Below are 23,343 nucleotides of genomic sequence, written 5' to 3'. Positions count from 1 at the left end.
TCATAAACACACAATCAGCAAGGAGCACTTTACTGTATAAAATATAGTGGAAAACTATTAATTTGTCCATTCATATATTATGTACATTTATTCATACCTCCGCTCCAATAGGTCTTAACAAATGAGAAAATTCAGCAACATGGAATAAGACAGTTCATTCATACAGGAGAAACTAAACTTAATACACAGCTCCTGTATTATATACTAGCTATTATTGTTAATACCAACAAGGACAACAGATTTAATCTTTATGTGAAACAACTGCTATTGAATATCTTACTAAAAACATTGAAAAACTTCTGTATGAGAAAGAAGACTCTTTCACATCTACATTTCTGAGCTGTTGTTTTTATACTAATAGATACTATATACATATGCAGGTATTTTATATAAAAGATAATACATTATTTTGTTGCAAGCCTAGTTATAGGTAGTATGAACAGGGATGTGTAGTACCATACCATGTATCCAGATAATTTATGATGGGAGTGAAATTAAACAATATAACCACACTTACATCCAAATCCAAAAAAATGAAGGTCACCAATGAAGTTTAACATATAGGACTGAAAACATATTTATTACAAACACCAATGTACAGCCAGAACAGAGCTCAACTCCTGTATGGAGATTGCTGCTATTTATACAAACATCAAATATTCCTGAATATAAGATATTTCAAGAGCCTTCAAGAAATGATAAATAGTAAACAACAAATAATTGCTTCTGACTGAGTTTAAACTGGTGACCAATAGCACACCAGTCAGTGCCATGGATCATTATGCTGTACCAATGCATCACAGCTCATGGCATTGCTCCCTCTCCTGAAAAAACAGTGACCTGCTGTTTATAAGATGCTTACTACAGCATCTTCATCTAGACCTTGTCCAATGGCCCTCTGCATGGCTGCACTGGCAGATCCTCACTTTCTGGTCATATTGTTACAGCCTCTTCACCATGGTAAACATTGAAGATAGCTGTCCACACTGATGTGTTTCACTAAAAGATATCTAGGAAGGCAGTGTGTGTTATCTCGTTTGCTTCAATTTTTGTATTTCATTGTGACATTTTGGTCCTGAAGCCTCAGTACCCATCTTGTCAGTGTACCCAACAGGTCATTCAGGCTAGTCAGATGTCACAGAGAATGGTGATTCATCACAAGAGTGAATGGTTTACCAATAATATGGCCAGAACTTGCTGATGGCCCAGAAAACTGCAAGACTCTTTTTTTGTATACAGAATAGTTCATCTCTGACCTTGAGAGTCCTATTTTGAACACCTTCCTGGATTTGTACTAGAAATGTCCTTATCCCAAAACTGCTTGTGTCAGTGTGAAGTTCTGTCTCAACATTGTCATCATACAGTGCTGTAACTGGAGATGATGTTAGAAAGTTCTTAAGGACAATGAAGGATCTTCCTCGTGCCTCATTCCAGGAAAATTTGGCATCTCCCTGCTGTAGGTGTTGCATGGGACAAGCGTTGGTACAGATGTCCTTTATCAATCAATGATAGTGTAAGTATATTCTGTGAGAAAACTTCCTGCATCACAAATGTGCTAAGGTGTCAGAAAATCTGTGACTGCTCTTATTTACTCTGGATTGGGACCAACTCCATTGCCATTTTTGATTTTATCCATACTGGATGAGAGGCCATGGTTGTGAATGTCATTGTTAAAAAATATATCAGCTCAACCACTTGTTTATAGTGTAAAACACTAAGATAGTGTTTTACACTATAAACAAGTGGTTGATCCGATATATTTTTTAACATTTACATTGCCATTCTCTAGGTGCTGCCAAGTTTTTATTTCATGGGCAACAAAATGTCATCCATTTAAGGTGTCTAAGTAGGTTATCCATCATATATTTAAAAGTGGCTATACGATTGTTTAAGTCCAGATGGGACAACTTTGAACTCGGGGGCTGTCAAGAGTTATGAAGGCAGCAGTCATTTCCTGGACATCATCATCAACCTTGATTTGACAGTAGTCTGTATACATATTCATAGTTGTGCAAAACATTGTCCTTTGAAGCAGTCCAGGATGTCATTGATGTGTAACAATGCACAGACATATTTCTTCATGATTTCTTTCAGTCATCAGTAGTCAACACAGAAATACCATGAGCTGGCCTTCATCAAAAGGACCACCAGAGATGACCAAGGACAATCTGGAGCTTCAATAATGTCACTTTGCAGCATCTTCTCCAGTTCCTCCTGGATAATCAACAGTTTAGCCGGTGCAGTATTGTATCCATTATTTGATTTTCAAATCTTTCTGTAGTATTACCTTCAAGTTTGTTTCCTTTTACAGTCATTCTACACATTCCAGCTTAAGCTTTCCCTGTTTTCCTTTTCGCTGGATTGCCATCTCAGCCCTGTTACTTCTCTTCCTCCAAATTTTTCTTTCTTTTTCCTGTATGCAGCATCTAAGCCCATCAGAAAACGCTGTTTATTTATTGATTGTTGATTGTCATTCTTTATTTGTAGTTCATTGTTAATATCCGAGATTACATATTGCCATTTTTTCAATTGCATATAGTGAGTGGAGCTGTGGATGCTAGAAAATGGAGTGCTAAGTGAAGAAATCAGAACATTTACAACATATTATTCTGTTTGAGTTCAATAGAGGGATGACAGCAGCAGAGGCAACCAGAAACATTTGTGAAGTGTATGGGGATAATGCCACTGGATAGAGCATGGTACGAAAATAGTTTCCTCATTTTATGGGGGATCATTTTGACATTAGTGACTCATCACATTCAGGAAGACCTTTGGGGTTTGGTGAAGATTGTTTACACACATTAATCCACATCACTGTAGTCGAGAACTCGCAGGTATGCAGTGGGGAAGGTTAAAATATTGGGTGTATGGGTACTGCATGCTCTAAGCCAAAGTCACAAAAATCAGCAGATGGCCAGAGGTGCAGTTCTACTTGTTTGTCATCAATTGGCTTGTGAAAAACACTGACCATTCATATCCTATATAGCTACTGGTGATGAGAAATAGTGTCCGCCCCCGGTAGCCGACTGGTCAGCACGACAGACTGTCAATCCAAAGCGCCTGGGTTCAATTCCCGGCTGGGTCGGAGATTTTCTCCACTCAGGGACTGGTTGTTGTGTTGTCCTAATCATCATCATTTCATCCCCATCATCGCCACAGTGGCATCAAATCGAAAGACTTGCGACAGGCGAGCGGTCTACCCGACGGGAGGCCCTCGTCACACGACACTTCATTTCATTTCATGAGAAATAGCGCCTTTATCCTAGCACAAGGAAAATAAAGGAATGGTCAGGCCCAAACAAAGCAGCAGCTCCCCATACAAAGATCAGTTTGCATCCACAAAAGATAACATTAGGTACCTAGTGGAACAGCAACACTATGGTGTACGATGAATTGCTTTCCAAATGTGTAATCATTACTGCTCACATTTATTATCAACAACTGAGACATCTTGCAGATGCATTGACCAGGAAGCCTGCGTAAAGTGATAATACTCCACAATAGTGCCCACTCACATACCACTAGACTGACAACAAAACACTATACAGTAGCTTGGTTGGGAAGTTGTTCTGCACCCACCTTATTCACCTGATCTTATGCCCTCAGATTTTTCTCCTTTTCCACTCTCTACTGAACTATCTTCAAGGAACTTCCTTTCTGGAAGAAAATGTGCACTGAACATGGCTCAATGAGCTCTTCACATCAAAACCATGTGATTTCTACAGTTGCGGAATCAAAAAGTCACCCCAATGTTGGCTGACTGTTGTAAACAGTGAAGGAGAATATATTACTCATGACTAAAGTCTCTGTTATATGTATCTGTTGTGCTTATTAAACTTATGGAAAAACACTATGAACTTGTACACCAATCCGATAATATCTGATATTTGGACAATATTCTGAACTCTTTTTCAGAGAACTAACAATTAATGAAAAGACGTAGACTAATTTCATGCAGTACAATCCAAAGGCACACACCGCCAATGCATCTGTGACAATACCGCAAGGATAGGACTGATCATCAAAAATACCTCAATTCCGCTAGAGTTTATGCTCAGCTCTGTGACCTGATGCAACTGACACCATTCTGAAGTGCTAAATGGCTCATTCACATACATGGTTTCTTTCATAGGTCACTTCTATATCTAGTTTGGTTAAAACTAATATTCCTCCTACCAGACACCAAGGAACTGCCTGAAGAGCATACAGTGATCCAAGCCTGCCTCTTAGGAACTCAATCTCAAGCAATGCTGTACACAGAGGTTTCTTTGTATGTGAGAGATCCTACAGGGTATATAAGTCCTTGAATAAGACCTGCACAAATATGAAATATAGTAAATACCATATCATGAAAGCAATGACAGGAATCACTTAACAGTGATGTAAAGTTAGAGAATGAAGCTGTTAACAAAATTAATGATGTGTAAATGCTTCATTGGTCATTTCTTGTTTATTGGGGGAAACTTGTTTATTTGGGGACACTGAATTAAGGTTTCTTGCACAACACAAGCTACATAAATATTTTTAAGGAATCATTTTGCTAAGGAAACAACTGAAGGAGCTATTGAAGACAACTAGGAATGAAAATGATATGTATAATAATATCATATTATATTATATAACAACAAAAACAACAACAACAACATAATAACTGGACAAGTACAGAGCCTTATCTTTCTTCCTGGCGCATATAAAATTCTTTATAAGTTTTTTCTAGAATATCTGGAACAACAGGCTGATTATGTGCAGAACAGACATGGAAACCTAAGAGAATATTAAAGTTCTATTTTTGCCCTTCTAAAAGAGCTCAGGGTGGACAGGAAGTTCAGAGAAATGACCTACCAGAGTTATACAGATACAACATTGAAAATAAAATTCCTTGGTAAAATTTGTGATACACCTGTTGCACCTTGATTGACCTACTAAATCACTCAATCATGATCCAATGGAAAATTTCAAGCTTTTTGGATCAGTGGGTGAAAGGTAGCAAACAGCACACCCACAGTCTCATAGCTCTATGGGATCTAATTATCAATGAGTGGCTTCAGCTGGAAACAGATAAGGGCAGGGGCGGGCAAACGTTGCATGCGGCTCATGAGCCCACAGCACTGCACATGTGCTGCTCGCCGGCAATCGTTGACTGGGGCAGTGGTGACAGCCGGCAGGTTGTGGCAGTGTAATACCAGGCTAAGCTGCAGACGTTGATGTGAAGTGACCACTACTTTGTGAACATTGTATTTCAATTGTATTCAATATAGCGAGAGCTGTAAAACCATTTGCTGAAGGTGAGTTTATAAAGGGGTGCATCAATGATGCTGCTGATTTACTTTTCCCACTGAATGCAAATCAGTTTCAGGCTATCACTCTTTCTCGGCGGACTGGAAGTTGTTGTATAAGGGCCATGGCAGGTGACATTTACCATCAATTAAGGAGTGCAGTGCAGGAGTTTATTGCATTTTCCATTGCACTTGATGAGTCCACAGATATTTCAGACAGTGCACAATTAGTAATTTAATTCCACGGTGTGGACACTGCTCTGCATGCAACAGAGGATTAGTTAGATATGATATCTTTAAAAAGCACAGCCACTGGTGTGGACATTCTAAAAGCCATTGAAGAAGCTGTCAATTCAGACTGCTTAAACTGGGAATGTTTGGTGTCAGTGACAACAGACAGAGCACCTGCAATGAAAGGGGAATAAATGGGATTCGTTGGATTATTAAGAAAGAGGCTACAGCATACAGAAGAATCATTGTACAGCATCCACTGCATTTTGCACCAAGAAGTACTTTGTGTAAACAAAGCAAAACTGGGGGACGTCACGCAAGTGGTTATTCAGGCAGTTAATTATTTGAGATCCCAAGGCTTACATATAGACAGTTTAACACATATTTAGCTGAAATTGGGGAAGAGTATGGTGACATACCATACCACAGTGCAGGCTGCTGGCTTAGCTGTGGTAATGTACTCAAAAGATTTTTTGAGCTGAGAATACCAATAAATCAGTTTTTAAAGGACAAAGGAAGGTACGATCCCAAGTTAGAAGATCCAGAGTGGGTTGCCGACCCTGCATTTTTAGTTTACATTACCGGACACATGAATGCATTGAACACAAGTCTGATAGGAGAAAAATCAGCTAATTTGTGAAATGTCTTCCAGACATTAAATGTATTGTAAAATCCACCTGTGATAATTAAATAAAACGTATCGTAGGTAATAGGTACTCTTTCAAACCATCATTTCTTTCAAGCACTCAAACTAACCTTATTTCTTCATTCAATTAAGCAAGCTAGGAAACAAAATGCATTACAGAGGAAGAAGCAGAGAGATGGTATGGCGGGGAGGGGAGAAAATTGGTTGGCCAGCTTGCCCCCGTGTGCACACAGAACACCTGTTAACTGCACATGAGCAGGTGCACCACACACATGCAGGATTCCTGCCTGCCCCTCGATAAGGGTATGGGAAAACTTTCAGACTCCCTTCCTTGCCAAGTTGAATAAGGAAGAAGGGAAAGTGATTGAGTTTCACGTCACATTGACGACAATGTCATTAGAGATGGGGCAAAAGGTGGAGCTAATTCAAGGACGGGGAAAGAAATTGGTCATGTCCTTCTGATGGAACCATCCTGGCATTTGCCTGGAACAATTTAGTAAATGACATATGCTCTCAGAATTAATTAAGATCCTTGAAGATCCAACCATGTTAAAACTATTCCCCCTGGTATGCAGGTATTCAAGACAAGCAAATTGTCCTCTGTATCTCATGAAGAATTTTATAATTCCAACACTAAGAAAGGTGACTGCTGACAGATATGTTACTAAATCATCAGTTTAATACATTATGGTTGCAAAATACTAGCACATATTATTTACAGAATAACAGAAAGATTGGTAGAAGCCAACATGGTGTGTGGTCATGTTTTGGTCCTGGAGAAATAAAGGAATCTGAGAGAGAATAGTGATCCTATGACTTATCTTACCACATGAACTGAAGAAAAACCTACTGTTTCACCATTTGAATATTGAGTGAAAGCTTTTGACGATTTGACTAAAATATACTCTTTGAAATTCTGAAGTTATGAGGAATAAAATACAGGATGCTAAGAGTCAACTTAAAACTCATACAGAAACCAGACTTGAGTCAATGGAGATGAAAGGAAGACAGTAGTTGGGAAGAGAGTGATCCAGCATTGGAGCCTATCCCTGATGTTAATCTGATCACTGGACATGCAGTAAGGCAAACCAAATAGAAATTAAAGAAAGGGAATTATAACTCACAGAGAAGAAATTAAAAATAAAAAATAATGTTCGCTTATGACATCGTGAATCTGACAGAGCTGGCAAAGAAATTGGAAGCTCAGTCAAGTAGAAACAACAGTGACTTGTAGAGTGACGAAGATGAATAACAATAAAAATAAAAGAAAGGTAATGGACTGTAGTAGAATTAAACCAGAAGTTTCTGTGGGAATTACATTACGAAATGAGACTAATGGTTGCAGACTACTTATTTAGGCAGCAAAGTAAATGACAATGGTAGAACTGAAGAGCATATAAAATACAGACTTACAATTGCAAGAAATGTTTTGTTTTTTTTTCTGAAAAAGAGAATTGTATTAACATTCAATACAAATTTAAGCATTAGAAAGTCATTTCTGAAAGTATTAGTCTGGTGTTTAATATTGGTGATAAACAGCACAGACAAGAAGAGACTAGAGATTTTTGATATGTGGCCCTACAAGATAATGCTGAAGATTGGGGGGGGGGGGGGGGGGAGTATGGTATTTTGGCTGATGTGCTTATACAATCCCACATAATGAAATGGAATTTGAATCAATGGGAGATCTGAACTTAACATGCAAATATGTAAGTTCACCAACACCATTTGTAGATGCTTGAAATTCTATAGCCACACTTACTGAACTGACAACAAATAAATAATGAAAGTCTGCTGAACATTAGCCTTTGTAACACATGTAATGTAGCACAGATTTGTGGAGATCTTGAAAAGAGAACTGGCAAGAAATGGGTACAGAACAGATGAAAGCGAGAAACAATGAACTCATTAACAGATTTTTGGAGACTAACAGGGTACAAGACAGAAACCATTAAGCCAATTATCAAGCTTAAACTTTCTCTTTACATGGAAAAACAAATAATACAATAAAAATAATAACATAACAAAAATGGACACTGGCATGCAAGTAAAACTGCAGCAAAAACTACAGCCATTAGATACTTTTTGTGTCAGCTAAGGCATTTAATTATGTTGATCACAGTACGGAAATTAGTGTAAGGCCTTAAATTGGTTTCAGTTTTATTCAAACTGTGGGAAACCAGATGTTACTTCACATGATCACTTAACAGGAGTTTGATTAACTTTTCCTGAACAGGGGTACATCATGGAATACCAATGGCACTCTCATTTCATCCATGGAAGGAAATCTGCTACCACACAACACCATTTCTGCTGATCATTCAATGAAATGCAATGCAAAAAAATTGTGGACTATACTTCAAATTTTTGGAACTCCATTAGTAATGATTCAGTGGAAACATGACTGCCTGAAGCACTTATCAACTGGGATGGCTGTTTCCTGTTAGATTCTGGATGGATTCTAGCCACAGACAACTTCATGCTCTACATAGGTGGTATCATCTGCAGTTTTACCACTTGAAGAAGACTGATCTGATATCGGTGAGGTGAGATGAGCTGAGCTGAGTTGAGTCGTGTTTTCACCACAGAAAGTGCTCACAGCAGTGCACAGACTTGCTGCAGAAGCAGGAGTGCTCAAAGTAGCACATGCAAAATGACAACTATGTACTCCACATATGGGATGATGGGATCTTAAATAGGGGAAGTCAGTGCACTGTAACCAGTATACACCTGAAGATGGGCAGAAGATTCTGCATCAAAATACTGTAGCAATAAGTTACCAACATCCAGCAGTTTCAGCTAAATTTAGTGGGAACAATCTACATGCCACACAATTTATAATTTTACATTTGAATTTATGTTTGAAAGGCAATGAATACAAGGATTACAGATGCACAGGTCACTGAAGAATCAATTCCATGTAACCAACAATTATGACCAGTGGATTTGCAGGAATCATAAGTTTCATACTATTCGACAGAGAATTATTTGCCTTGCTTCATGCAATGTATGTTAACACACAAAGTACTTACACTCATATCTTTAAAAATATAAGTTGCTGTGTTCTGATAAATTCATTTTTTGTACTTCATCAAAGTGCAATTGTGGAGTTTCACTGGAGTGATCAGAAGACAGCAGAATGAAACATCTCTTTGATATGATTTGAGTAATGTGAGCACTGTGGCTATTGGTAATGGTCTATTGGAGTAAAAATACACTGAAACTGATGTAATGTGTCCACATGTGCTTACCATTCCATTCTGTTTTAATCACTTCATTATTAATCCATATTTACACTTTGATAATGAATAAGGTGAGAATGTAATACAACACAGCAATTTCCATTTTTGGAAATGTGAACTAGTAAGTACTGCATGTGTCACATACGGTTTTCCAAGCAAACATTTAGTTTTTTACCAAATAATGCTCTAGAACCCTTGTAGGTAGCTGGCACAATTGTCTGTTACATAGTATTGTTTCTGCAGCAACTTATGTTTCTGTAACTACCGAACTAATTAACTTCCAAACCTCAGTTTTATGCAAACAAAGAGTTCTACTGACAAGTGACCTTAATGGGTGGTAGAACTCATACTTCTTTTCTGTACATATACACTGTCTGACAAGAAGGGTGATGCAGTCAGAAGAGGAGGATAAAATAAAATGAAATGTGTCAGTTTGAGATGGTACTGATGCTATTTCAGTGATTACAAAATAGAATCAAATTTACAGTTTACTGGCAAGCCTACTTATCAGTGTAGTGTTGTGCTATCTATGGCCTAGGTGCATGCATTGATTTGGTTGGGAAAGGATCCATAAGGCCATTGTACTCTCTCTTGACACATACTGCCTCACAACTGTTGTAAATGATATCCTGGATACTGGCAAAAGGACGGCGTTGAAGCATAAATCTTTCTAGTGGAGACTGACCTTGAACTCTTGCTGAGCTCAGGAATATATCAATAACACACAAAAGCTCCTAGGTGCATACATTGTGTGGATGAGCACTGTCTTGTTGAAAAATGGCACCATGTTAGTGTCATATGAGACATAACACACAAGTGCACAGAATGTCTCTGACTTACTGTTGTGCCATCAGAGTCCCTTCAGTCACTACCAGTCTTCACCTGAAGTCATACCATGGTTCCCCACACCACGATTCCAGTAGTAACACACCTCTGCGACTCTCCAGAATATTGGAAAAATGGGACCTCTCCCAGGTTGTCACCATACTCACCCACAATGGTCATCTGGGGTGATGCAGAACCTTCAGATGGCAGGCACAGATCTGAATGAATTCTGATGAGCTTGGTGGACAATACTGTGATCCTCCCTTGTGGTGGTCTGACATGGCCGACTGGCACCTTGCCAGGAGTATATCTGCCCTGACATTCGTATACAGCCTACTATCAGGCCACTACCAGATCCAAATACTCCAAAAGTCTGGGTAGTGGATGTTTCAACCAGCATGTCAAATGAAGACCCACAGTCAGACCCCTTTCAAACTACATCTTGTATTGCTAATTCTGTCCAAAAAAAGTACATAATATCCCCTTGTACTTCACAGTGATCACTTAACACCTGATTCTGTTCATTCTATCTGTTGTAGCAAATTGCAACTCTAACTATTTACATACCTGCCAGTTATGTATATCTGTACGTGCACAAAATGACACTGACATTCAACTATATGCTATGGGTGCTTCACTTTCCTTACTACGAAATGTAAAGTCTCTGTCCATTCTGTTTGCAGATAATACACCTGTATTAATTAAAGATAGAGACACAGAAAAAATCTTGTTGTAAACACATTAAGTGTCTTAGAATACTGATTTTAGTTAGATAATTTGTACCAAATATTGAAGTCACACTTGTCCATTTAGAAATTGACTCAGGCTTTCTTATGAGCAAAATATCTCTCAAATTTTTATAAGTTTATTTTTTTGTCGTCGTCGCCACTGTAGTGTCTTGCACCAAGGGAAGCAAGGACAGGATGTTCATTTGGTGCCCGGTATCCTCTTTCTACAACACCAGCAACACACACATATTAACAGGGTTATTTATTCACAAGAACAAGAAAGCTACTTATTTTTAAGCTAGTCCATGTGTTGTGGTACAAGCTCTTCTGAAATAGCCCACATTAGCCTCATGCGGGCGTATAAGTCCCACTATGAATACTACACTCTTGTAGCCACTAAAATAAACTGAAGAGATGCCAACTAGAATAGTGACTGAGCTAGTAACTAAAACTGCGAATGACTGTCTACGACTGGGCTGACTGTGAGTGACTGGGCCCTCTGGTCTGCAGTGTCGATCTAAATACTGACAGTCAAGAGGGTGTTGGTGACACATTTCTTGTGAGTCTGTCTTTGGCCTCTCTCCTGAAAGGCACACTTGATTCAGTGCCTACTATCAACCTTCTGGCAACCTCTTTGCCGACTGGTGTACTGGTGGGTGGTGTGAAGCTTGGCCATCAGTTTCTTGAAAGTGTGTACAAAGTGTTCTGCTCCTTTGTTGGACTGGGGTTGAAATGGAGCACTATTTGGATGACAAATGCCATTGCGTTCACAAAACTGTTCAGCGTCACGTGAAGTGAACTGTGGTCCATTGTCTGACACAAGTACTTCTGGCAAACCTTCTATGCAAAATATGGTGGACAATGCTTGAGTTGTGCTATGTGATGTGGTAGAGCACATAGGCACTGAAAATAGAAACTTGCTAAAAGGGTCTACTACTATGAGCCAACAAGAGTTGAAAAAATGGTCCTGCAAAGGCTATGTGCACACATTGCCAAAGCAATTGAGTCTTAGGCCAAGCTGAGAATGTCTGTGGTGGAGCGGATTGGTTTTCTGTGGATGCGCAACACTGCAACATCATCTGTTCAATATGGCCGTCCATGCCCTGCCAAGTACAGTGCCTACATGCTAACTATTTAGTGCAAACAATTCCCCTAAGTCGTTGGTGGCGAAATCGCAACACATCTTTGTGCAACAGTTTGGGCATAAGCACACACGATTGTCCACTGTCTTTTTGAACTAGAATCACACCCCATTGAACTGAAAGGTTATGCTGATGTACAAAATATTGGTGCACAACTACATTCTGGATACTGCTCAATAAATGATGCCAAGACATGCAAACATGATGCAACAAAATCTTGAGATCTGGGTCTGCTTCTGTGGCCTGCGCAATTTTTCAGTAGGGTAAAGGAAAAAATTCCAATGATGTAGAGTCCTGCGCATTGATTTGGCAACAAGATACAGCAGATGCATCAAAATCAGAGTCTGGGCCAATCGGAAGGCGAGATAGGGTGTCTGCATTGCCAATTTCATACTGATACCATGAAAGCAACAAAGCCCATTGCTGCAATTTTTGGACGAATCATGTAGGAACTGGCTTTGATGGATGAAACAAGAAATGCAAAGGCTTGTGATTTCTCAGTAAATAGAAATTGCGACCATACAAATAGTTATGGAATTTGGTCACACCATACACAATAGTGAGAGCCTCTTTTTCAATTTGAGAATAACTGCACTGAGTTGGAGTTAACAACTTTGAGGCAAACACAATGGGCCTATCTTGTGCACCAATTCTGTGTAAAAGCACAGCATCGATTCCATAGGAAGAAGCATCAAGTTGCAAAACTACCAGCTTAGCAGGGTCACAATGCACTTAACATCTGTCACTAAGGAAGGCATTTTTGAGTTCCAGCAATGCATCTTGATGCTTTTTAGTACACACAAAAGGTACATTTTTGCAATACAATGGAACCACATTCTGAGTGGCATTCAGTATGAACTGAATGTAGTATTTTATCTTTCCTAGTACTGATGGCAGTTCACACACATTTCAAGCAACAGGCAGATCATGGATTGCAAGCAAATGAGATTGGATGGGGTGCACATGACTGTTTATCACATGGCCTAAGCACTGTAGTTTAGTTTGAAAGAAGTCACACTTTTCAAGATGACACTCTAGTCCTGCCTCTGACATCACTTGAAAAAGAATACGCAAATTGGCAGTGGGTTCCTCTGCTATACCAACAGAGACAACATCATCATCATCAAGGTAGTTTCAACAAAGTGGCAATTTTGCAGTCAATTTTTCCAAGTAACGTTGAAAAATGTAGGTTACAGGAGCACTTCCAAAGGGCCAACACTAATACTTGGACAATCCTAAGTGTCTATTTACAACAAACACTTTCTGGAATCTGCAGCCAATGGAATTTGCAAGTATGCATCACGCAAATCTATCTTAGAAAAGTGATGTCCTGCTCCAAGCCTGTCACAGGTTCCTCAGGGCTAGGTAACAGGTAAGTGTCAACTACTGCTTGTGGGTTGATTGTAGACTTGAAGTCAATACAAATGTGAATGTGACCAAAGGCTTAGGCAACAAAATGACAGGACTTGCCCATTGACTAGCTTGAATGGGAACAAGTACACCATTATCTTGCAATTCTTCCAAGTCAATGGCCACTTTGTCTCTTACAGCAATTGGAATGGGACAGGCCCAGAACAACTTAGGCTGTACATTATCTTTCATTGTAACATGCACTACAAAGTTCTTAGCTTTTTCCACTCCTTCTGAAAATACTTCAGGAAATTCTTTAAGCAAGCTAGCCACACTGTCTTTTGGAGTAACAGCAGTCACTAAAAGTACAGTGTCTTGAAAGCTATGTCCTAACAAATCAAAGGAATCTAAACTGAAAATGTTTTTAATGTATCTTGATTTCAACACAGTAAAATTCACTGTCCTGGTGCAAGATTTGTAAGTGGCAAGCATACAACACTGTCCAAGCACTGGAATTTCCTGACCATTGTAAACAGTGAGGTACTTGCTTAGAAAGGCATGGTGAGCCTCAGCAGTGAGGTGCTTGCTAGATTTAGGAAAGTGTGGTTAGCCTAACTGTTCATACGTGGCACTATTAAGCAAAGGTTGCTGAGGCACCTGTGTCCAATTGAAAGTTCACACAATGGCCAACAATGTGTAATGGGACAAATAGTTTATTAGAACATCGTTGCACAGGACTAGGGTGAGGAGGATGCACAACATTAATCTTACTTTTGTCAGAACTTCTTGTAGGTTTTCAAAGCACAGCATTACTGCATGTGCATGAGCCTGTTTTTTTTTTTTCTGGGAGTGGGCAAAATTGACTTTCTTGTGCTGTTGTAAACAAACTTCTTGGATATTGTCATTTTTCCCATGCATGCAACACATTGCATTATGTGATGGGCAATTCTGTCTTTCATGGCTAGAAGAACATCTAGCGCAAGTCTTCACTAAGCTTACAAGTCTGTTTACATGTCTATGTGCCTGTCTGTGTTGCTGTGTACATGCTGCTGTTGTGGGTACTTCAGGTGGTCATGAGCAAGAGGCGACTCGACCCAAAAAATTGTGCCTGGGTCAAAACTATCGGCTGCTGTGGCACCCGAGTCATATTGCTCTAAGATTTACAATACTTGGGGAAGTGATGCAGCAGAGTACTTTAAGGTCTGTTTCCACATTCCACTATCTGGGATACAGAATGTTATTGCATCGCTAATCATTAAATCACTGTAAAAGTTGCCACAACTACACTTAAGCTTACATTTCCTAGTCATGCCCATTAATTCTGTGTACCACTGATGGTATGTCTTTTCTGGCTTTTTCTGCAAGCAAAAATACTGACATCTGGCTGCAGCTACTTGAACTTTCTGGTCATAATATTGAGTTAATGTAGTGATTACTCGGTCATAACTAAGTTCATTGGGAGACGCAGTTGGGAATAGTTTTTGTATTAACCTGAACACAGGGACCCATCGGCTTCTACAGCTGGTAGTTTTTTACTGTTTTTAGCAATTTCTTGATTCTGAAACTGAAAAGCCTGTGCTAGATACATGTCACTGGCTGTCTGCAGGTGAGGTATGGGGACAGAGGATGGAGGGGGTGGGGAAGGTATGGTTTACACAAATACATTGTGGCAAAAAGCAAGCAAAGCCACTGACGAGAGAAATTCGTTTTGTTCTGTGGCTCCCCTCCTGGAATACATGCAAGAACGCAACAACAAATTAGCAAAATAATGACCGCTGCAAGCTAAAACACAAGAGAAGAAAGTAAAATCTTCTTCTGCACTGAATTATCCCATCCTCATTGCCACTTATGTGTTGTTGTTGTCACTGTAGAACCTTGTGCCAAGGAAAGCAAAGAGAGGATTTGTTTGCCACCTGGTATTATCTTTGTACAACACAAATTGCACACATGTATTAACAGGGTTCTTTATTCACAAGAACAAGAAAGCTACTTATCTTTAAGCTAGTCCATGTGTTGCAGTACAAGCTCTTCTGTAATAGTCCATGTTTGCATCACTGCTGGTAAAGTACAAGTCACACTATGAACACTACACTCTCTTAGCCAGAAATGTAAACTGGCAGAATAGTGACTGAGCTAGTAACTGAAACAGCAAATGACTTTGTCTGCGACTGGGCTGACTAATTGTGACTTACTAGGCCCTCTGGTCTGTGGTGGTGAACTAAATACTGACAGTTGAGATGGCATTGGTGGCGTGTTGCTTGCGATTCTGTCTTTGGCCTCTCTCCTGATAGGGACACTTGATTCTGTGTCTATTATTGATCTTCTTGCAACCTCTTTGCCGACTGGTTGCTGGTGACAGCTTACGCCAGCACAATAATGAATAATACCAACATTTACCAGAAATTTTGTAATGTCATACATAAAATGGTGGCTATGTATATCATAATATTAACATTTAAAGTAATTTCTGTAATTACTTTACGTCTGTGAAATGTGAAAGTCAAAACAAATTTCTTTTTCACAATGTGGTGGTATAATTTATTGTTTGCTACAACCAAGATGGGCAAGTTTCACTGAATTTTTTTGTTCTATCTTCTACTGTGATTATCAATGATCATCTCATATTTATCTTACTTATAGTGCTAAAATTATGAATGACATCAAAGATTTCAGTGTGGTACAATGTCTTGTAGTAAAGTGCAGAAGGGTTCTCTGATACTGTGGTGTGCGAACTGTAAGACCTTCGGTACCCACACCATCAGATTATTTGACTTGTCACTCTAACGAAGTAGGCGAGTGTCAGCAATATGTCTCATGGTCTTATCGTGGCGTGTTTATCTTCTGCCGTTAGTCAGACGATAGAAATGCCACTTGCATGCTTAGAGTAGCAGATTGACGGTGACCAACTTTAAAGAGAACTTGATTAATTTTCACACACATTTATTAAAATAATGAAAATCATAAACCTTACTTAACTTGATTCTGGATGCTATTTACAATTGACAATCTGAAGTTCCTTTGATCTTGGTACATTAATCTTATTCTCACATCTCTCTGATACTTGACAAAGTGTCTATCCATTATCTTCATGGCTATGTACAGGAATATGAGAATATTATTAGGTGCAGACTGAAACTTGACTGCAGACTAATGCAGACTGACTGATCAGAGGTCTGTACACTCATTATAATACCTCGCGCGTTCAGGTATCACTGCGCGAGTGTGGTCCGCAAGGAGAATAGGTTCTACATTAGCAGCAATCTCATTGGCTACATTACATATTAATACACAGATCGGTGGAAGCAGAATTTGGTCTGTATTTATGGCAGCACCATCTCGTAGAGCGGAGATGGAGGAGCGCTGCGCCTGCGCTGTTGTGCTTAGCGGGCCGCGCTCTAGTGGGAAAGTTGTGTACGCGCTGACTACACGGAACTATGTACACAACAGATACAAATATTAATGTTGTAATATCTGGAAAGGAGAACATCTCATTTACAATAAAATTATCTCCTAGATCACCTGCCTCCCTGTGAAATTAAAAATTCATCCTAACTCTGTTCATTTATTAATTATTACTCGGGATGAAAATTTCTCTCTCTCTCTCTCTCTCTCTCTCTCTTTCTCTCTCCCTCTCTCTCAAGAATTCTGAGACATTATTGAGAACTTCATAATGTATATCAAGAGAAAGTCTAAATCAGTGTTGCATTCCCAAACAAAAATGTGAATTACAGCATAATGGTAGTCTTAGAATGTCTCTCTCAACATGTAGCAGCAGATAAATTTTAAATGTCCCATTTTTATTACCTGATCTGGCAAGTGAAAAATTTGCTTTGGCTCTATATTTAATTTATTATAAGAAATAATACCTATTTAGAAAAAGGAACAACAAATAACTATTTCAGTTTGAAGGAAGTTGTTACTCTGTCCTTGAATTACCCTAGAATTTAGTTTTTCTTCATTCCAAGAGTTGCATTTACATTTATTACATCTTAATGAAAAATTAAAACCAACACTAACAGTGTGCAGTTTATGTTACAAACAAAACATAATGAAATTACTGTACTTACAGTACTCCTTGTATTTACATATGGAGAAAAAATTATTCAATTCTCTATGATACTTCAGTTTATTTCCTATTGCCCACAGTTTTCTTGGTAACAATCAGTATGTACCATACTGTACACTGCAAAAATAAATTATTTATAAAATGTGACAGTCACAATGATTAAGATACTTGAAGTGGTAGTTCATGTAGCAATCTTCAAATTTAAGAGTTTTTTTTATTCTTAACTCAATAATCTTTGCTCATTGAAACTAATTATGTTCAGATAAGTCAACTGTTACAGATTTCACTGTGTGTGCAAGAGTTATGCTATTCCAAGACATAAGCCTTGTGCTTGTAGTAGAAGCTATTGCAGTTGTGTCTGATCTGAAGATGATCACCACTGATTTAGATTAATTATCAAATTGTTGGGACATGGTTTGACAATATAAGTATCACATATAGTTACAGAACATTTTCATTCATAGTTCCCTGGATGGAGAGTAACACAGAACTACTAACAACTGGCTTGAAAATATGCACACAACAGCATCCATACACACCAAAGATATTACATGGTGGTAAAATTTTGATCTCAACACATGCCTACAATTTTCGCAGACAGTTATAATTTAAGAATTGAGTCTTAACAAGACCACCTACAATAATCTATTGTATTTGGTCTTTGACTTAAGGTCGTAGTTTAGGACTGAAGTCCAAGTCCTTCAATATTCTAAGCAACATGGCGCCTACTGAAAAGTGTAGTGACGCAATGCTCGTAAATAGGCAAAGAGTGTCAGAAACGGGTTGTAAAAGGAATCTTGTGTGTTAAATGAAACTTTTGGCTGCATGAAATGAGTGTGAAAATATGTTTAAAATTTGTTAGTGATGATATTCACTGACTAGACTGTTTGCAGGACAAAAAAGCAAAACTAGCTTCCACCGTGAGCTCACAGGAAGAAATTATCAAAATCCTAAATAGTGTCATTTACACTTTAAAAGCAGAACTGTGACCTGAAAATCAGAAGAAAATGTTTTTGTGAAATAGCCGAGACGATTGATGAAAATAATATCAAAAACATGTGGATTGATACATCTGTTCAAAACAATGCGCCTGCAACACCTTCGGAAGAAACTAATGCAGAAATCACAAAAACTCCAAATAAATGTAAGTGGACAATTGTAACATACAGAAAAAAGAACTCAAAGCATCTTTGTAATGTAAAACAGAATGAAAACAGTGATTTCCTTGTTATAGGCGATTCTCTGCTCAAAAATGTGGCAGTGCCAAATTACACAATAGACGTTCGCCCAGGTATCAAGACCCATCAATTGAAGAAACAGTAACAACATATATAACTTGCAGGATGGTTGAGCAGAGGCATCTTGGAAGAATTACAAGGGGATCTTCATCCGCGTAGGTACAAATTCCCTTAGAAGTAACACTGAAGAGGAAATTGTAAATGAAACAAAAAATTTAATTTGTTCTGCCAGAAACGTCTACCAGATGTCTAGAATTGTAGTGAGTGGTATTGTCTACAGAAGAGCCATGAGTGATAGTTATATAGCGAGAATAAACAGTGATTTAAACAAAAGCTGTAACGATATGGGAGCTGTGTAAGTAAATCCAAATAAGTTCTTAAGCAATAAATACTAGGGTAAAGATGGTCTTCATTTAAACAGATTAGGATAAAAAATTCTTAGTAAAATGTTCGCTGATACTTATAAAATTCTGAATAATGGGGAAACTTATAACGAATGATGGGGATGAAAACAGTGTTTGGTAACAAAAAAACACAGAGACCGAAAAGGTACCCAAGAAAGAAAATACTGCTTGAAACCTCTCTCACACTCTCTGTAAATGGCAGCCTCACCAGAGGATGCCTAAAAAAGAGAAGTCTTTGTCATAAGACATTTACTCCAAACAGATGGGGTGAAGGTTAAAACTGGAACAAGGGAAAAACTTGGTTTACTCGAGCAAGGCAGGAATATAATAACTGGTATTACTAGTAAAACTAGCGATTTTTCTTCTTGGTCTGCATTCTTGGCACTACATCAATGATGCATTGCCAGTCCCGTGGTGTGAAGATCGAATGGGAATTAATCAGAGCCAGGTCCTTTTTGGAGACTGTGTTGAGCAGATTTGCGGCTGCCCAACCAAAGTCATATAGCTGGTGGGGGAGTCGGGTTTTGGGGACAATAGGAGCAGTAAAGGGCTATGGATGGTAAAGGTACGGATATGTACCACCTTGCAGTGACTCTGCTAGCATGTTCATCACCAGCTTAGCCACTCACAGTTTGTCTGGCAGGGGCAGGTGGTCGTATTTGCCATGTTTGGCAGCCTCAGCAGTGACTTGGGCTGCCTCTTCGTCATCCTCTACTTCCAGCTGCTGTACCACATCCTCCTTTTCCTCAGCGACCTCTCCAGCAGCCTCTCTGGTTTGCTGTATTGCTACAGGCTCCAGAGGGATGTCCGTTTGAGTTGCCACATCCACCCCTGCTTGTCGTCAGGGGCGGGTGTCTTCTTCTGCATCATCCTAAGTTCTTCCTGCAGCTTTTGAAGCTGCTGGTGAACAGCAATAAGTTCCTTCTGCATGGCTGCCCTCTCTGCCTCCATTGCAGCTTTGAGAGCAGCTACTGCATCATTGGTGGTGGTGCTGGGCGAAACTACAGTAACTTCGTCTTCTTGGTGGTGCGGTCTGTTTCACCCTATAGAGTGGGTTGGCGGGGACGCAACCTTTTCTCCTTGTGCCACATTCTTCCTTGTGGAGGTGGATGTTTGCTGCTTCAAGTATGCACAGCTGCGCAAATTTGCAGTGTACGCACCACCGTAGTTCACACACGTAGGCACGATGTGTCGCGGTTTGTCACAGTCACGTGTATCACATGCCTTGGCATACTTCAAACATGTGACTGTGTCCCCGCACATTCTGGCAATGTCCCTGACCTTCTGACAGTAGCACTGCCTCTTACGCTGTGGTCTGCTTCACTACTTCTTATTGCCCTGGCTATCTCCTGCCAGCGTGAGCAGAAACTTGGTCACAGCAGCCACCTTGCCTCGTCTTCCGCGTTCTGACATAGCGTTTGGCTAGTGGCGTAGGTGAGCGACAGTAATGAAGCAAGCTGCAGCATGTTGAGCAGTGGAGTGAATTTGCTTACTGGAATATAAATGGTCTAAGTGCTGACTGTCAAAACAAAAGTCATAAAATGGAGGAATTACAAATTATTCTTTCAGAGTGTAAAAATATCAAAGTTATTTGCATCAACGAATATTGGCTTACATCTACATATAGGCCTACATCTACATGGATACTCTGCAAATCATATTTAAGTGCCTGGCAGAGGGTTCATCGAACCACCTTCGCAATTCTCAATTATTCCAATCTCGTATGGCACAGAAAGAATGAACATGTATATCTTACCGTACGACCTCCGATTTCCCTTATTTTGTTGTGGTGATCGTTCCTCCTTATGTAGGTCAGTGTCAACAAAATATTTTTGCATTCAGAGGAGAAAGTTGGTGATTGGAATTTTGTGAGAAGATTCCGTCACAACAAAACACGTCTCTTTTAATGATGTCCAGCCCAAATCCTATATCATTTCAGTGGCACTCTCTCTCATATTTCATGATAATAGAAAACGTGCTGCCTTCCTTGAACTTTTCTGATGTAACCCGTGAGTCCTATCTGGTAAGGATCTGACACTGCAGAGCAGTATTCTAAAAGACGATGGACAAGTGTAAGGTAGGCAGTCTCCCTAGTAGATCTGCTACATTTTCTAAGTGTCCTGCCAATATAACAAAGTCTTTGGTTAGCCTTCCCACAACATTTTCTATGTGTTCATTCCAATGCAAGTTATTTGTAATTGTAATTTCTAGGTATTACTTGAATTTTACAGCCTACAGATTTGGCTGATTTATCATGTAATCAAAGTCTAATGAATTCCTTTTCACACTCATATGAATGACCTCACACTTTTTGTTATTTAGGGTCAACTGCCAATTTTCGCACCATTCAGATATCTTTTCTAAATTGTTTTGCAATTTGTTTTGATCTTCTGATGACTTTATTAGTTGATAAACGACAGTGTCATCTGCAAACAACCAAAGACGGCTGCTCAGATTGTCTCCCAGATCATTTATATAGATAAGGGACAGCAAAGGGCCTATAACACTACCTAGGGGAATGCCAGAAATCACTTCTGCTTTACTTGATGACTTTCCGTCAGTTACTATCAACTGTGACCTCTCTGACAGGAAATCACAAATCCAGTCACATAACTGAGACAATATTCCATCAGCACCCAAATTCACTACGAGCCGCTTGTGTGTTTTAGTGTCAAAAGCCTTCTGGAAATCCAGAAATATGGAATCAATCTGAAATCCCTTGTCAATAGCACTCAACACTTCATGTGAATAAAGAGCTAGTTGTATTTCACAGGAACAATGTTTTCTAAACCCAAGTTGACTGTATGTCAATAGACCATTTTCTTCGAGGTAATTCACAATTTGGAACACAATATATGTTCCAAAATCCTGCTGCATATTGACATTAATGATATGGGCCTGTAATTTAGTGGATTACTTCTACTACCTTTCTTGAATATTGGTGTGACCTGTGCAACTTTCCAGTCTTTGGGTATGGATCTTTCATCACATTGTATGTGATTGTTAATTATGGAGCTAATGCATCAGCATACTCTGAAAGGAACCTAATTGGTATACAGTCTGGCCCAGAAGACTTGCTTTGTTAAGTGATTTAAGTTGCTTCACTACTATCAGGACATTTATTTCTATGTTACTCATGTTGGCAGATGTTCTTGATTCAAATTCTGGAATATTTACTTTGTCTTCTTTTGTGAGGGCATTTCAGAAGGCTGTCTTTAGTAACTCAGCTTTGGAAGCACTGTCTTTGATAGTATCTCCATTGCTACAGTGCACAGAAGGGATTGATTGTTTCTTGCCGCTAACATACTTCACATATGACCAGAATCTCTTTGGATTTTCTGCCAGGTTTTGAGACAAAGTTTTGTTGTGGAAACTGTTCTAAGCATCTTGCATTGAAGTCCATGCTAAATTTCCAGCTTCTGTAAAAGATCGCCAATTTTAGGGATTCTGCGTCTGTTTAATTTTGTCATGTTTGTTTCGTTGTTTCTGAAACAGTGTTCTAGCCCGTTTTGTGTACCAAGGAAGATCAGCTCCATCATTTGTTAATTTATTTGGTATAAATCTCTCAATTGCTGCCTATACTAATTCCTTGAATTTACGCCACATCTGGTCTACACTTACATTATCAATTTGGAATGAGTGTAGATTGACTCTCAGGAAGGCGTCAAGTGAATTTTTATCTGCTTTCTTGAATAGGTATACTTTTTGCTTATTTTTCAAGGATTTGGGATTACAGTATTCAATCTTGCTACGACAACCGTGTGTTCACTAATCCCTGAATAAGTTATTAACTCAGGGTTATTGGTTGCTAAAGGGTCAAGTGTGTTTTCACAACCATTTACTATTTGCGTGCGCTCATGAACTAGCTGCTCGAAATAATTTTCAGAGAATGCATTTAGCACAATTTTGGATGATGTTTTATGCGTACCTCCAGAATTAAACATGTATTTTTGCCAACATATCGAGGGTGAATTAAAGTCACCACCAACTAGTATCGTTTGAGTCGGGTACATGTTTGAAATCAAACTCAAGTTTCCTTTGAACCTTTCAGCAACTGTATCATCTGAATTGAAAGGTCGGTAAAAGGATCTCATTATTATTTTATTCCTTTTGCCAATAATGACCTCTGCCCATACTAACTGACAGGAAGTATCTACTTCAATTTCGCGACAAGTTAAACTACTTCCGACAGCAA

At 39.1% G+C, this 23,343-nt stretch overlaps 1 protein-coding gene across 1 annotated transcript in view; it reads right to left on the bottom strand.

The window, feature by feature from the left end:
• Positions 1–23,343, bottom strand: part of LOC126183365 (structural maintenance of chromosomes protein 4-like) — a 313,166-nt gene that overhangs the window by 32,276 nt on the left and 257,547 nt on the right. The window lies entirely within an intron of this gene.

This window comes from Schistocerca cancellata, chromosome 4, assembly GCF_023864275.1.
Source record: "Schistocerca cancellata isolate TAMUIC-IGC-003103 chromosome 4, iqSchCanc2.1, whole genome shotgun sequence".
Classification (NCBI taxonomy): Eukaryota; Metazoa; Arthropoda; class Insecta; order Orthoptera; family Acrididae; genus Schistocerca; species Schistocerca cancellata.
Note: the sequence above shows the minus strand (reverse complement) of the source record. Positions and strands in the feature narration are given on the sequence as shown.